The sequence below is a fragment of the Oryctolagus cuniculus genome, chromosome 16, assembly GCF_051225735.1.
Source record: "Oryctolagus cuniculus isolate XC-2025 breed Fujian yellow rabbit chromosome 16, ASM5122573v1, whole genome shotgun sequence".
NCBI lineage: Eukaryota > Metazoa > Chordata > Mammalia > Lagomorpha > Leporidae > Oryctolagus > Oryctolagus cuniculus.
In genome coordinates, this window is record NC_142882.1 from 25208273 (window position 1) to 25224624 (window position 16352).

Consider the following 16352-nt stretch of genomic DNA (forward strand, 5'->3'; position numbering starts at 1 on the left):
GTCTTTTTATCTTCTTGTGGTGCATTGGCTTTGGGAAGTAGGTTGGCATGGGTACACAGGAAGTCACCTGGGTCATCGGCCACCTTGTGGGCTGCCTTAGATGTGGGAACTGAAGGCACCAAGATCAGCAATGGGGTCCAGTTCTGAAGTTAGACCTGAGGACTCTGGGGGCTGGCTGAGGTATCTCAGCTTCCTAGCAGGTCCTGGAGGCTGGGGTGTCTCATCTTGCCAGGCTCTGTCAGATTTCCCCAGGTGCCAAAGTCTGTGCTACAGGACAGGATGCTGATGCCTCCCTGCCCCCCACTCCTGGCCTATTCCCACCACTTGCCTCATAGCAAGCAGTGCTGGTTTCTTTAATGGATTCACTATTGTGTACATGGCAGTTTAATTTTCTGACTTTGTGTTGACTCTGAAACCAGATGCTATGGAATTACAGAAATTTATTATATTTATCCGGAATAACTGAAGTGCTGTTTGTAAAAATTCACCTGAGTATTTATTTTAAATACATAATTCAAGGTTTAGATGGTTTCATTTTTAAATGCTTACTTTTGGTAGCAACCACAATATTTTGACAAAAATATTTGTAGAAATTTCTTTCAACCATAAATTCATATAATATAAAATGGGTGTTGTGACTGATGTTATCATTTGCTGCTGACACTGTAAGTTCATGAAAACTGAGTAACTCAATAGCAAAATCTGCCAATTCAGTAAGAGATGGAGCTCACTTTACTTTTCATTCCTTTCCAGCAGATGTCTCCCAGACTTTTTTCCATTACAGAGAAGATTCCTTTTTTGCTATGTTTTATGTTTTTAGGTGGGAATGCTGCTTTCATTTTACCACCACAATGCTCTTGGCAAGGGCCTGTAATGGAAAGATTGAAGAAATGCTGAGATCCCTTTCCATGCCAGCTCAGTAAAGTACAATAAACAGGAAATCAGATGTCATTTAAGGAATTTTTTCCCAAATGTACAAGGTTTTATATATATATATATATAAAATATTTTATATTTATATATTACATATTATATAATATTCATTATATTATTATATTAATGCATTATATAATATTTATGTTTTTTATTATATATATAATAAAAGAACAAGCACTTGCCAAAAACAAATACAGTGCTAATCTTAAGTGGTTTGGAGTGCTAGTTTGTTGTGTTTTTTATCTCAGCATAACAATTATATTATTTTGTATGCATCAAATATTACATAAGAATGTAAAATGATCTTTACAAAAGAGAAGTAAATACAAGAAAAGTAAGCATTACTAATATGCAGCAGTACATATTTATTCTTTTCAAATGGTTCAAAGCTTACAAAGCCCATTATTAATAGGATAACCACATATGTGAATTATGACTTAGCAATATAGAGCGAAAAGGAAATTACATATTTATATTAAAAATATACATGCAAATGCATAAGTCTCTCAAGTGCTCAGCATACACTGCTTCAAAAGCAGGAGGCATGAAGCCGTAGAAGTTTGAATATGCACAACATACTGAAATCTCTCAACCATAAAAACTGTACCTAATTTGTATAATAGTTTCTTTCTTCAAATATTTGGATCTGAACTCAAGCAAAGAAAATAATTGAACACCAATGATTTTAATACTATGAAAATATAAACAGGTTAACAGTTGCAAAAATCTTGAAAACTATGGAGTTTATGAGAATGAAAAATGCATTTCATAAAAAAAGCCATAGTGGATCTATTTCATTGTGGCTCTATGTTTTTTTTTCAATTTAAGATCTCTCTTCTTCCCCCTCCCTCTTTGTAACTCTGCCTTTCAATTAAATAAGTAAACCAATCTTTAGAAAAAAGATGGACAGAATAAATGTGTGTTGATTACAGAGTTCAACCAACAGTATTAACTAGAACAAAAAAAAATACTAAAAGGGATAAAATATTAAATTGTACATCAACAGTCACGAAAAGGACTGATCAAGTCACTGTTTCTCAAAGTGTCCATTTCACTTCAACAGGTTTCCTTTTTGGTGCTCGGTTAGTTGTCACTGATCAGGGAGAACATATGATATTTCCCCCTTTGGGACTGGCTTACTTCACTCAGCATAATGTTTTCCAGATTACTCCATCTTGTTGCAAATGACCAGGTTTCATTGTTTTTGACTGCTGTATAGTATTCTATAGAGTACATGTCCCATAATTTCTTTATCCAGTCTACAGTTGATGGGCATTTAGGTTGGTTTCAGGACTTAGCTGTTGTGAATTGAGTTGCAATAAACATAAAGGTTCAGGCTGCTTTTTTCTTTGCCAATTTAATTTCCTTTGGTAAATTCCAAGGACTGGGATGGCTGGATTGTATGGTAGGGTTATCTTCAGGTTTCTGAGGAATCTCCAGACTAAATTCCATAGTGGCTTGACCAGTTTGCATTCCCACCAACAGTGGGTTAGTGTCCCTTTTCCCCACATCCTCGCCAGCATCTGTTGTTGGTAGATTTCTGAATGTGAGCCATTCACCGGGGTGCGGTGAAACCTCATTGTGGTTTTGATTTGCATTTCCCTGATTGCTAGTGATCTTGAACATTTTTTCATGTGTCTGTTGGCCCTTTGAATTTCCTCTTTTGAAAAATGTCTGTTGAGATTCTTGGCCCATCTCCTGAGTTGGTTATTTGTTTTCTTGTTGTGGAGTTCCTTGATCTCTTTGTAGATTCTGGTTATTAACCATTTATCTGTTGCATAGTTTGCAAATATTTTTTACCATTCTGTCGGTTGTCTCTTCACTCTCCTGACTGTTTCTTTTGAAGTACAGAAACTTCTCCATTTGATGCAATCCCAAATATTAATTTTGCCTTTGACTGCCTGTGCCTCCCGGGTCTTTTCCAAGAAGTTTTTGCCGGTGCCAATATCTTGAAGGGTTTCTCCAATGCTCTCTAATAATTTGATGGTGTCGGGTGTAGATTTAAGTCTTTAATCCATGTTGAGTGCATTTTTGTGTAAGGTGTAAGGTAGGGGTCTTGCTTCATGCTTCTGCATGTGGAAATCCAGTTTTCCCAGCACCATTTATTGAATAGACTGTCTTTGCTCCAGGAATTGGTTTTAGATCCTTGATCAAATATAAGTTGGTTGTAGATGTTTGGATTGATTTCTGGTGTTTCTATTTTGTTTTATTGGTCTATTCATCTGTTTCTGTACCAGTCCCATGTTGTTGCGATGACAACTGCCCTGTAGTATGTCCTGAAATCTGGTATTGTGATGCCTCCAGCTTTGTTTTTGTTGTACAAGATTGCTTTAGCTATCTGAGGTCTCCTGTGTCTCCATACGCATTTCAGCATCAATTTCCAGATCTGGGAAGAATGTCTTTGGTATATTGATTGGTATTGCCTTGAATCTATAAATTGCTTTTGGAAGAATGGTCATTTTGATGATATTGATTCTTCCAATCCATGAGCATGGAAGATTTTTCCATTTTTTTGGTATCCTCTTCTATTCCTTTCTTTAATGTTTTCTAATTCTCATCGTAGAGATCTTTAACGACCTTGGTTAAGTTTATTCCAAGGTATTTGATTGTTTTTGTAGCTATTGTGAATGGGATTGATCTTAGCAGTTCTTTCCCAGCCATGGCATTGCTTGTGTATACAAAGGCTGTTGATTATTGTGCATTGATTTTATATCCTGCCACTTTGCCAAAATCTTCTATGAGTTCCAATAGTCTCTTAGTAGAGTTCTTTGGATCCCCTTAATAAAGAACCATATCATCTGCAAAGAGGGATCGTTTGACTTCTTCCTTCCCATTTTGTATCCCTTTAATTTCTTTTTCTTGCCAATTTCTTTCTCATACCTGTCCCTTAGGTAGTCTTCTCTACTTGAGTTAATGGCAGCTTCTGCAGTTGCTCTGCTGAGATCCACAGTGCAATTCTTGATTAATCTCTCTTTCACAACTCCTCTCTTGTCTGTAAAGAAATCCTATCAACTTTACTTCAAAAATGGGTCCAGAGGCTAGAAATATCTACCTTTAATTCACCAACAGCTGCAGTCTATATTAGTAGGCTAATTGCTTTTCTTTATTTTTAATAAAATACTCAGTTAATTGATTTTAATGCAGGAGTCTGCTACAAGTGAATGATGAAAACTGTTTATGTGATCAGGATAAAAAAGATAAACTATGAATTCTTCATTTTCTTTTGCAAAAATGTTAGCAGTGATAACATTTGCTGGAAATAAAACAGGATTGTATCTTCCCTGGGGCATAGCAAGAAAATATTTCATTATATCAATGACCTCTAATGGTTTACAAGTAGATAATAATTAAGTTTGTTAAGGAACCATTTCAATACATGGTTGCTATGGAATTTTGACTGGTATGGATAAGTTCAGAGAATTTAAAGAATTTTTACTAAGAAAGGCAATAGAAAAACTGGTGATAATTGAGGAATGTGGAATTCTAAGAAGTTTTCTTTTAAAAATAAATCAACTACAATATGTTTTTACAGTGCTTTAAGTGATCTGGTAGAGAAGGCTGTGTTTATTCTATATACTTTTGTTTGTATGTGTAGGTAGTACAAATCTTGAAACATATTTTATAAATTTACTGTGACAAAATATAATGTATGTGAGCAAAATTGAGACTTTAAAATGTCAATATTGTTTACTGCCCTCGTCTATACTCTTGAAGAACAGTGGTTTTCTTACTTAATATCTATTGAATTCTTTACTTGGTGGTGTTTTAAAAGTATGCCATTGTAAAAATTAAAAGAAAAATCAAGAAAAGAAGGAAGAGGGAAGATGGGAGCAAGGGCGGGAGAGAGGGTTGGTGGGAAGTATTACTATGCTCCTAAATCAGTACATATGAAATGCATGGAATTTGTTTACCTTATGTAAATAAAAAATTTAAAAAAATTCTGTTTAGAACTTCAGTTGCTTTATAGTTCATGGTTAGATGTGGTTCATTATTAAATGGCTCAGAAATAGAATTAGTTTCATTTTTTAAATTTGGGAGGCATAGAGACAAAGATATAGGGATGTAATGAAAGAGCTAAATTCTTCATGTCCACTTGGGGTTGAGTCAGCAGAAATGGCACTCAGTCAAGGTCTCCTAGGTCGGCAGCAAGAGCAGTTATCTGTCTCCCAGGATCTGGATTATCAGGAAGCTTGAGTCAGGTTCTAGAGCCAGAAATGAAACCCAGGGACTCCTACATGGTATGCAAGCATTTTAACTGCTAGGTTACATACCTGCTCCACAAATAAAATATTCTAGCATAACTGAACATTGAAATGCTGAACTGAAAGTTGACCTCTCATAAATTTATGTGATAATAAACAGAAACACTCAGGATGCTGAATATAATTTATCCATTTCTTTCCCTCCCTAGGACTCCTAGAAAAGGATGACATGAGGCAGCTGTGGGAATCTCTTAGGTGTAGACACTTGAGAATTAACATTTTTTATTGGAAAGACAATACTGGGTTATGCCACAAATTTGGGCTTTAGGTTTCATAATTTATTTTCATGAAATTAATTTTATTTTCCATTTAGAGTTCTGATTGTTTCTTGTAGTAATAATTATTACTCTTCATGCAGAAGTGTAAGTTTACCTACTTAGAGCGTTGAATGTAGTAAATTATCCAAAGGAGATAGCTGCTGTTGAGAGCACTGCATTTCTAGTAATAATGTCTATTACTGTATGAGTGTCTCTAGAACAGTTGCCACAGAATTGGTGTTCTTTTCCTTTTGAGAATTACCCTAACAGTTGCCTTGGAAACCCCAGAAGGTCAATGAAGTGATCCTAACCATCCTCAAACATAGAGAAAGCAAATTAGGACATTGACTTCATCCTGGAAGGTTTTTATTTGTGGTGAAGAAATGAGCAGAAGTTATCAGACACTTTGGTTATTAACATTGTTTTGTTTAGATAATTCTGATTTCACAAGCTGGGAATTTGTAGAACTGTTCCATGTGCATGTATATTTTGCTGTATCAAAGTAGCTGCTGTATGTTATTCAGGTTTGATTTTTTATATTCTTAGAGTTATACTGTAGGATTTATGTCTAGTAAAATCTGATTCTTGCCTCACTTCCATTTGGGATTGTCCTTTAATAAAGAAATAAGAATTTTAATTACTGTTTTTTGAAGGCCACTTCATATATATTTAAGTTTCATATCAGCTCTGCAAAGTAGGCATTTTGTCTTTGCAGATGAGGAGACAGATGCTGAGGAGCAAGATAATTGGCTCAGTCTTGTCACAGACTAACATGTTGCAGGATCTGGGTTGGAACCAAGACTGGTTAGTTAAGCACATGTTGCCTCTACTACTCAAACCTGAATCACACATTTCCCCATATTTCTTTTTATTGTGCCTTGTCTTCACTTGAGTTTGGTTTACCAGTCTCTGGTCCTGCAGAAGCTGGGGATGTTGAAGTAGGGCTTGGGATAGGGTATAGGCTTCAGTGCTGCTGACCAGGGTAGGGGCCAGCCAATGAATGATGATGGGTACAGTGCAGCTAGCTGGGAATTATGATGTCTGTTTGATGGCTGACATTACCAAGAGGACACCAGACCCTGGACAGATGCTTCATGAGGTACAGAGTATCCTTCAAGAATCATGTTGAAAAATGGATTTCTCTTCTTGTCTCATTGGAGTCAACCTAGCTGAATCCTTTAGCTGCCTTTTCTTCCTGGGGCATCTCATTACTTGTTAGTTACTTGGGAAGCTTGTTTCTGAATTTTGGAAAGCAAGAACTTTTTAGTGTGGATCATCACTCCTTCAGCTAAAATTGGCTTTTGCTGCTCCAGAGCCTGCACTCTTGCCCAATCTCTTTCTTTTCTCAAACTGCCAGATACCTCCATGAAAAAAGGAAAAAATAGCTGCACCCTAGGTTTTTTTTCTTGTGCATTACATGATGCTGTTATCTCTTTGTCCTAACATAGTAACTATCTTATATAATAATCTAATAAATATTAATGGGCTAACACATATATGTTAGAGGAGGATTTTTTTTAACAGGGAACTCCATTCTGTCCTTGGTGACCTTAGCAATGAGAATTGTAATCTACATGCTCTGTGAAGACACAAACTCCATGAAGTATGAGATTTCTCTTGTCTTTTTTTAGTGCCTGTTTGTTGAAGGAGGTAACAGTGACCGTTGAATGACAGAGTGGCTGCTTTTGGAGGTAGAAGCACACAAGTATCCACAAAGCAACATCTAAACAGGAGATGAAGTGATTTGCTCTTCACATTAGTTGGCAGGTGCATTCTCTTTTAGAGAGTGAAGATGCGCTGGTGCTGCAGTTCACTAGGCAAATCCTCCGTCTTGTGGCGCCACCACACCGGGTTCTAGTCGCGGTCGGGGTGCCAGATTCTGTCCTGGTTGCCCCTCTTCCAGGCCAGCTCTCTGCTGTGGCCCGGGAGTGCAGTGGAGAATGGCCCAAGTCCTTGGGCCCTGCACCTCATGGTAGACCAGGATAAGTACCTGGCTCCTGCCATCAGATCAGTGCGGTGCGCAGGACACTGCACTCCAGCCACGGCAGCCATTGAAGGGTGAACCAACAGCAAAGGAAGACCTTTCTCTCTGTCTCTCTCTCTCTCACTGTCCACTCTGACGGTCAAAAAAAAAAAGAGAGAGAGTGAAGATGATACAGAATCCAAGTTAGAGAGGGTAGTTTGTAGGGAGGGAGGTGAGGTTGGGAAAATGAGCTTAGGGTGAAGCCTTTCTAATAATTTTCTCACAATCATGCATCCAATAAAAGCAATTTGAAAGATGAAATTTAGCCATTCCTTAGCATTATATATATGACAGTGTCATTGACACTATCATCATAAATGGCTATGATTTTTCTTTTTTTTATTTTGACAGGCAGGTGGACAGTGAGAGAGAGAGACAGAGAGAGAAAGGTCTTCCTTTTGCTGTTGGTTCACCCTCCAATGGCCACCGCGGCCAGCGCGCTGCAGCCGGCACACCACGCTGATCCAATGGCAGGAGCCAGGTACTTATCCTGGTCTCCCATGGGGTGCAGGGCCCAAGCACTCAGGCCATCCTCCACTGTACTCCCTGGCTACAGCAGAGAGGTGGCCTGCAAGAGAGGCAACCCAGACAGACTCCGGAGCCCTGATGGGGGCTAGAACCCGGTGTGGTGGTGCTGCAAGGCGGAGGATTAGCCTAGTGAGCCATGGTGCTGGCCAAATGGCTATGATTTTTCAACATGCTATATAATAGTGGTTTAAACTCTAGGGAAAATAAGAGGACTTGGTATACATACTCTAGAAAACAAACTATTTGTAATCTATTACAGATAATTATTTTTATTATAAAATTTTAAAATTTAAAAGCCATGCTTCTTTCCACTGTGGCTATTATGGACATGCCTTGGTTCTTCAATAAGTATTTGTTGAACACAATAATAAACAATTGAACAGATGAGTATAAAAAAGCCTATTGATGAATTTCTTGAGAAAAATAAATCAGGGATTGGATTAAAATAGAGGAGTAGAGAGGGAGCTTACTGTTGTAATCTAGGACAAGATAGTATGAAAAAATGGAGAGTACAGTCTCAAGGAAGAGTTAGGGAAAAATGTCAGAGGAAACTCCACACAAATTAGAGGGACACTGTGGACCATATGCAGGGTGTGGACATGTACAACTCAGAAACCCAGCAGCCAAGAACCTCAACAGTAGCTCAGGAGGTGAGACCAGACTGGAGCAGCCCAAGCCACTGGTAATAAAGTTGCAGAAAGATCCTGGTGGGAATCCAGCTAGGAGCCCTAGGTGGGACAGTGTACATGCCAAACTAGGCTTGTTTCTCTCTCCATGACCACCCTGAAACTGGCATCCTGTAACAAGCTGATGGAGGGCAGGCACCATTTTGGACATATGTAACAGATGCGCCAGTTCGTATCTGCACACCCAGCAACCAGCAGAGCAGAGAAACCTGAATTTGGTGGGGAGGACTAATAGAGGACTTGGTGCTCATGACTGTGGGAAGCTTGTGTGCTGGGACTGTGAAAACACTGAGGCTGCATGGGAGGGCTCAGGGTATGGCTGGTACTTTGGGCAGTCACTGTGGGAAGTTACACATACTCAGGGCTCACTGATTACCTGGTGAGGATCACTGAATATAGGTCTCCCACATATGTGCCAGGGGTCAGAATATATATAGAATCTACTGCTGCTTTCCCAGGAGCATTAACAACATGACTGGTTTGGAAGTATAGCAGACAGAATTCAAATCAGCACTCTTATAGAATGCTAGTATTGTAGGGGGTGGTTCAACCCATTATTAAACAACAGCACCCTCTCACATCTTCTGTGGTGAACTATATCTAACATGCTTACTATTTTAGAATTAAGGGTTGTTTTGTTGGCATCTTATGTGTTGCACTATAAAATTTCTTCATATATTATGGATACCATTAATTTATCAGGTATATTTTTCCTTTTCCTTTTTTTTAAAAAGATTTATTTATTTACTTGAAAGTCAAAGTTACACAGAGCGAGAAGGAGAGGCAGGGAGAGATAGGTCATCCATCTGTTGGTTCATTCCCAGTTGGCTATAATGCCCGGAACTGTGCCGATCCAAAGCCAGGAGGCAGGCACTTCCTCCAAGTCTCCCATGAGGACTTAGGGGCCCAAGGACTCAGGCCATCTACTACTGTTTTCCCAGGCCATAGCAGAGAGCTGGATCAGAAGTGGAGCAGCTGGGACTCAAACTGGAGCACATATGAGATACTGGCGCTCTAGGCAGAAGCTTTACCCACTATGCCACAGAGCCGGTCCCATGGTATATTTTTCAAGGATTTTTTTTTTTTTTTGCTTTGACTTTCATTCTTTAAACAGTGTTTTGAAAAGAAGTTTTTGGGGCCAGTGCTGTGGCATAGTGCATAAAACTGTTGCCTGCAGTGCCGGCATCACATCTGGGTACCAATTTGAGTCCTGGCTGCTCCACATCTGATCCAGCTCACTGTTATGGCCTGGGAAAGCAGTAGAAGATGGCCCAACTGCTTGGGAAATCCAGAAGAAGCTATTGGCTTCTGACTTCAGATCACCCCAGCTCTGGCCATTGTGGCCATCTGGGGAGTGAACCAGTGAATGGATGTCCTCTTAAGTTTTTCTCATATCTAGGAAATCTTTCCCTAACTTAAAGTAAAAAAAAATTTCTTCTATGATTTTTTTCTGGAAGTATTGCAGTTTTCAGTACTATAGTTATATCTGTGGCACATTTTTTTTTTCAATTTTGTAAGTAGAAGCTATTTTATTGGAAATATCTTATTGTGCTAACACTATGTGTTGAAAAGGCTATACTTTCTCCACTGCATTGCAATTGAGACTCTGTAGAAAACCTGTTCACTGTTTGTGTTCGGATCTTCTATGCAACCTCTTGTGTTCCATTAATCTGTTTGGCTTTCTGTATGTCAACAGCACACTTTAGTTAGTATACATTTATAACTCTTAAAATCATCCCTTTGATTTTATAATTTTTACAGAGTTATTTTGGCTATCATAGATTCTTTGCATTTTCATATGAGCTTATATCAGCTTGTTACTTTAAAAATAACCAGGTAGCTTGCTGGAAAAGAGATTGAAATTGTGTTGAGTCTGTAAAATAATGTTAGGATAAATAATGTTTTAACATTGATGAATCCTGAGATTCTTGAATAAAATGTTTCCACTTAGAGAGGAATATTTAATTTCATTTAATATTAAGTTGTTTTTGTAGGCCTGTCAGTATTTCATCAGATGTGCATTTCATATTTTAAGTGAACTAGTGGTGATTCTAAAATTTTGATTTTCATTGGTGTTACATTAAATGCATTTTATTCTTCTGTATTGATTTTGTTTCTTCTCATTTTACTAAACTCACTTATTGCTGCATTATGTTTTTGGTTTATGCCATCACAATTTTTGTCTAGACCTATTCTTGTCAGTTGTTTTCTTTCTCAAACTACTCTCTTACTAATGATAGTAAATATTTTTTATTTGTACCAATACATTTTCTGTGACAACTTTTTGTCATTTTAGTGTGACAGTAGTCATAGATAAATAAATCCATGAGCATAGCTGTGTTCCAATAAAACTTTATCACTAAAACCTGAAGCTGCCTACAAGTGAGAGTTTGAGGGTGGAGAATTCTCACCCCTATGTTGTGATCATATTTGTGAATAGACATCTTTCCTTCTTCCTTTCAATTTCACTACTTTTATTTATTTTTATTGCTAGAATCTTCACTACAAAGTTGAATAAAAGTAGTGAAAACAAATTACTATCTTGTTCCTGATATTAACAGTAAAGTATTTTATTTTTTGTCATTAAATATGTTTTGGAGTTTTATTGTATATACTCTTTTTCATATTGATGGAGTATTATTGTATTTTCAATTTCCTGAGATTTTTTAAGTCAGGAGACCATGTTAAATTTGTCAAACACCCCTATCCACTGAAAAAGTATAGGGAATGAACCCCCCTATGCAGGCAGAAATAAACTAGGAAAGCTGCCTCAGGCCTCAGCAACAACAGAAAACAGTGATACAAAATCAGGCCGACTTTATCTTTTCTTTTCAAAGATTTTATTTATTTATTGGACAGATTTATAGACAAAGAGAGAGACAGAAAAAAAGATCTTCCATCTGCTGGTCACTCCCCAAATGGCTGGAGCTGGACCAATCCAAAGCCATGAGCTTCATTCCAAGTCTCTCACATGGGTGCACCGGCCTAACACCTTGGGGCATCTTCCACTGCTTTCCCAGGCCAAAGCAGAGAGCTGGATCAGAAGTGTAGCAGCTGGGACTTGAACTGGAGCCCATATGGGATGATGGCACTGCAGGCAGAGGCTTAGGCCACTACAGCACAGTGCTGACTCCCAGACTTTATCTTGAAACTTAACTTTACTTTGAAGTTATCCCATCTCACAGATGTTCATCTGCATGTTCAGGCTGTTGAAACAGGATGTGGCATTCAATGCTAATGGCCCAAATGATTTGTGAGCTCATTTCCTTTTAGAAATTAAATTTTTTTGTATGATATATTATGCCCAGTTCAATTGTCCCCAAAGACCACCAAGGAGCCTATACGGCTGTAAAACACGTGAGAATTTTATTGCAGGTCTGGGCCTGGGCTCTCAAATATCATTGATGCCACGGGTCTGGTTGAAAGCCCCAACTCTTCAGTTAACAGGGTTTTTATAGGGTTTTCAGAGACAATCTATACATTATAGCACCATTCATCAAATCATCTCATTCCACGGGAGATTCAAAGAACATCTCTTAAAATTGGTTAGTGCATCCAGCGGCACGAATGGACCTAGTAAAGGTGGTGGGATGGCTTTTGAGGTCGATGCCTTTTAAAATTATTGGCTAAAGTATGGGGTCCAAGCCGCTAGGGTGTACCTGCCAAACTGCAGTGTCTCAGGATGTTATCAATCACCTTAACAGCCTGAAAAGACACCTGAAACTTCAGGTATTTCCCTGCTATCTGCCGATTGGCTGTTGCTAGGTGGGTTTATTGCAAGGGAGTTCATTTATTTCTTTTTTCTTTCATGAGCTGTAGGGTTCAGGGCCCTGTCAGGCCTGAGTTAAAAGATGGAGGCCTATTCTAAAAGAGCTGTACCTTGATCCCGGCTCAGGTCTCTCAGATACAACACAGTTTATTCATACATTCACCTATTGAAGAATATCCTGTTTCAAAATTTAGTTTGATTTTTTATTATTGCTCATGCGGAAATTTGATTTCTTCAATCATTGAAGTTGGATAATGTTTGCATTATAAATTAGTCCAGATGTATTCCTCCTCTTCATCTTTTGAAAAGTGTATAGAATTACATTAGTTTTTCCCACTTTTTCTCCAGTTTTATTGACTGTCACAATGAAATTGATTATGAAAACAGGCTGGTGTTCAGATGCTGGGACAGACAAGTGCTTTTGGGTGCTTGGCTCAGGGGCAGTGGTGCAGCTTCTTTTTGTTGACACTATCCTCACTGACAAAGGCCACGCCATGCATTGAGCAGTGCTGTAGGGCCTGCTTGGCCATGTCTGGATTAATTCTGGGCAGCCAATGGAGGAGCAAAGTTTTGCCTGGAGCTAAGGCCTCACAGCCAGCATGATTCACATAGTAACCAGTCCTCAAGTGGGGATTGCAGGTGAGCAGTCCTCTGCCTGCAACAAGAAGTCCACCAGAGGCATACTCACTGTCTTCTGTGAGACATGGGGAACACCTGGCCACATTGCCATGGGTCCTTGCCCCTCATTGAGACTCAGGCTCCACCTCTGTCACTGTGGGACTCTCCTTGTTCTCTTCAGTGATGCTGGCAATCCAGTTTCCTGTAACAGAGTATGGGGAGCTGTGCCAGTGTCATGCTGAGGTCAAGGTGGTCAAAGTCAGAGGGGCCTCTGGGTCCATGCAGGAGGTGCTGCAGATCCTCAGGCTACATTTTACTGATTTTCAAGTTCAAATGAGCTATGCCCTGACCAGAGTCACTACTTTTTGTCCCCTGATTGTCCTCTATTTTTTTCTAAGCAGTCCCACAACTGCTAGCTTCTCAAAAACTAATCTTGTGAGAGGTGATCTGTAAGTTTATTAATATTAATAAAGTAAGTTTAAATAATAAATAATAAAGTAAGTTTATTAATATTAATAAGTGCTGAAGTCTCAGGGCCAAATTACGGAGTCTTTTATTTCTGAAAGCCGGCAGCTGCACAGGGGCATGTGCTCTCCATATCAAACAGCCCTGATAGAGCCCTAGGGTAAGCTTATAAAGGCCCAAGCCATATCTTGTTGAAGTTAATTACAAAGCCAAGCCTTTGTTACAGAAGCTAGAGCAAGCAACATTATGCTTATCTTGTGGGCATCAACAAGTTTCACTAAAAATGCCTTCTAATCCTTTCTCTGTCCCCATGCCTGCAGGAACTCCTAGAATCAGAATGTTGCCTTTTTTTTTTATAGTATCCTGTAGATTCCCAATAGTCTTTTTTTCTAATCTCCTCTAATTGTGTTTGGTTTGACTGTATACTTTCCTGTGCTCTGTCTACTAAGTCTGATATTCTCTCTTCTGCCTCACTGATTCTATTTTTAAGGCTCTCCACTGCATTTTTTATTTGTTCTATTGAATTCTTCCTTTCATCTTGATTCCTCCTTATAATTTCAATTTCATGGGAGAGATTTTCTTTCATGACCTTCATGGATTTCAGTAGTTTGTGCATTTGCTTTTGATTACTTCTATGTAATCATATGATCAAATTTTTGAGTTCTATTTCTTGCATTTCTTCTATCTCATCACCTTCATGATCTAGTATGGAAGTGTCATGTTCTTTTGGGAGTTTCATGATGTCTTCCTTATTTTTGTTTCTCATATTGTTGCATTTCTTGTTTAGCATTTTTGAGATACTCATCTTTTTTTCTGCTGTGACGGTTTTTATCATTGTATTATCACTGTAGATAAATGGACTTTCTGCTTTCAGTGAATCTCTAGAGGCTTATAGTGGGTATGGCCAGAGAGCTCTGTTCAGTTCTCAAGGGAAAAGGGTATGCCTAAGGTGACACATCCAGGTTTGGCATGGTAAATCTCTCTCTTTTTAATCAGAAGGGAGTTATATTCTGTTCAGCTGAGCTCTTCTCCTTGATGGAGCCCAGTGCCTGAGCATTAAATCAAGTGTGTATAATATTTACTCTGTCCCAAGGACCACATAAGGATCTATGCTCCCCATTGAGACCTCTGTCCTTAATGAGTTGTACTATGAGAATTAATAGCAAATCTAGTCTTCAAACACCTGTTTAGCTGGGAGCCTAGAAAAAGTGCTCAGGCAAGCAATATTGTGAAAAATTAGTTCTAAGTAATATGAAAGATAACCCAGACAAAACAGCAGTCCAGCAAATCATTCAACCTCACTGAAACTACCAGCAGACACACCATTCATTTTCTATTAAATCTGTTTATATAAGACTTAATTTGATGAACACTTGTAAGAAGCCATGGGGACTTAAACAGGGATGAAGAGCTGTTTCTAATGGGTAGTAATGGAGGTGGAATGGATGACTTGCACAGCTATTCTCTAGATAGGAAATAAAAGAGCTACTGCAACTAGATGCATCATAGCATTTGTAGCCCTGTTATCATGGGATAGCCATGCAACCTAGGAAAAGTGTTCCTCCTGAGGGGATCCTGAGGAATTAACTGAATGTATATCAGGTTTATATAAATCAAGAAATGACATTGTAAATTGGAAGGGATAAAAACACACATTTTCTGTAAAAATGAGAGCCACCTGTAGGAGCAGGGAATAATACAACAATAAAAGGTTATAAAAATTATAGTAAAGTTAAATTAATACAAAAGTGCACTACAGGGGCCACTGCTGTCTCACAGCAGGTTGTCGCCCTGACCTGAAGTACCGGCATCCCATATGGGTGCTGGCTCAAGACCCGGCTGCTCCACTTCCAATCAAGCTCTCTGCTATGGCCTGGGAAATAGTAGAAGGCCCAAGTCCTTGGGCCTCTGCACCTTACATGGGAGATCCGGAGGAAGCTCCTGGCTTTGTATCAGCACAGTTCTGGCCGTTGTGACCAATTGGAGAGTGAACCATTGGATGGAAGATCTCCCTCTCTCACTTCCTCTATCTTTCTGTGTAACTCTTTCAAATAAATAAATAAATCTTTTTTTTAAAGAAAAGTGTACTACATTTATGCTCCTGCTTCTCTGTTGCAATGGGTACCACCTGGACAGACTTCATTGCATGTTCTTGTCTCAAGGCAATTAGGAATAGAATGAAGACATGTAGAATAGGGGGATCATGAATGAAAAAGGTATTATGCACTCAGTAATACAGGAAAATTCAGATGAGTATTGCAACTTATAGTGTTTGAGGTTGTCCCTTTAAAGAATGAGGGTGATGTGTGGGACAACATCTACTTGCATATTCAAATAGACCTTGGATAGTGGAGTCTAATCCAGATGTGCACACAGATAAGTTGAAATTTCTCATGGGTATATAGGTCACCACAAACGCATTCCTTTGTGCTGCACACAACACTTATTATCCAGGGTCAGGGTACACTATTATGGCTGGAACATGTGTCACTTCATATGCCTATGATTTGCACTACAATAATGTGGGGAAAGAATCCTGGGTGGCCAACAAAGCAGCTATAAACAAATAACTTTGTAATTGATGAAGATGGTATTCCAAATAACTGTTGCAATTACTGTTACTCAACTTTGAAATATTTATTAACAAAATTTACACAAGAGAGCACAGTTCAATTCATATACTTGATCCCACTCTCAATGAGAAACCAAAACTGCAGGTTGTATAAGAGAAAAATGTCTGAAGAACGGTTAACCACTCTCTGTCACAATTCATCATGAAAACTGCCCAATACCTACTAAGGTGTGATT

The 16352-nt window shown here is 38.7% G+C and overlaps 1 protein-coding gene across 1 annotated transcript in view; it reads right to left on the bottom strand.

Annotated features, from left to right (window-relative positions):
• Positions 1 to 793: 793 nt before the first annotated feature.
• LOC149121613 (uncharacterized) overlaps positions 794 to 16352 on the bottom strand; it is a 43612-nt gene continuing 28053 nt past the window's right edge. Inside the window, exon 4 of the transcript XR_016223434.1 lies at positions 794 to 868. The gene's annotated coding sequence lies outside the window, so the exon portion shown is untranslated. The remainder of the gene's footprint in view (positions 869 to 16352) is intronic.